The sequence below is a fragment of the Octopus bimaculoides genome, chromosome 9 (genome assembly GCF_001194135.2).
Source record: "Octopus bimaculoides isolate UCB-OBI-ISO-001 chromosome 9, ASM119413v2, whole genome shotgun sequence".
Taxonomy (NCBI): Eukaryota; Metazoa; Mollusca; class Cephalopoda; order Octopoda; family Octopodidae; genus Octopus; species Octopus bimaculoides.
Window position 1 is genome coordinate 21,762,136 of NC_068989.1, and position 429 is coordinate 21,762,564.

General features: G+C 38.2%; 1 protein-coding gene across 2 annotated transcripts in view; it reads right to left on the reverse strand.

The window, feature by feature from the left end:
* LOC106883588 (ethanolaminephosphotransferase 1) overlaps positions 1–429 on the reverse strand; it is an 89,843-nt gene that overhangs the window by 10,049 nt on the left and 79,365 nt on the right. The window lies entirely within an intron of this gene.

Here is a 429-nt window from a genome sequence, read left to right on the forward strand (position 1 = left end):
GGGGGGGGGACTGATGGGTCATTCTGTTGCCGATTACATGGGATGAAAGAAATGAAAATTACATTAAATATTTTGTCTAAATAATAGAATATAGCCAAAAAGTAAATAGTAGAGTGGATCAGCTTTTATCAATTAAATAAACAGTGCATGTATTGAGTACACTATCTCACTTTTAAATCCTGAAAATAGCTGCATAAAGAAATACCAATCACAAAATGTGGATGGAACTAGTGGAAGAGGAAGACCCAGGAAGAGATGACAAAAGACCAAGATGATTAGTAATTCAGCATGCTTGAAAAAGCTTGTCCATCAGCGCAAAGGTGGGGTCTTAAATGCACCAAATCAGTCCCTGTTAAGCGTTCTACCCCTCCAATCTCCCTAAAATCCATCCTCCTTCACTCTTAACTGCAGCACCATTCAACTGTTGTA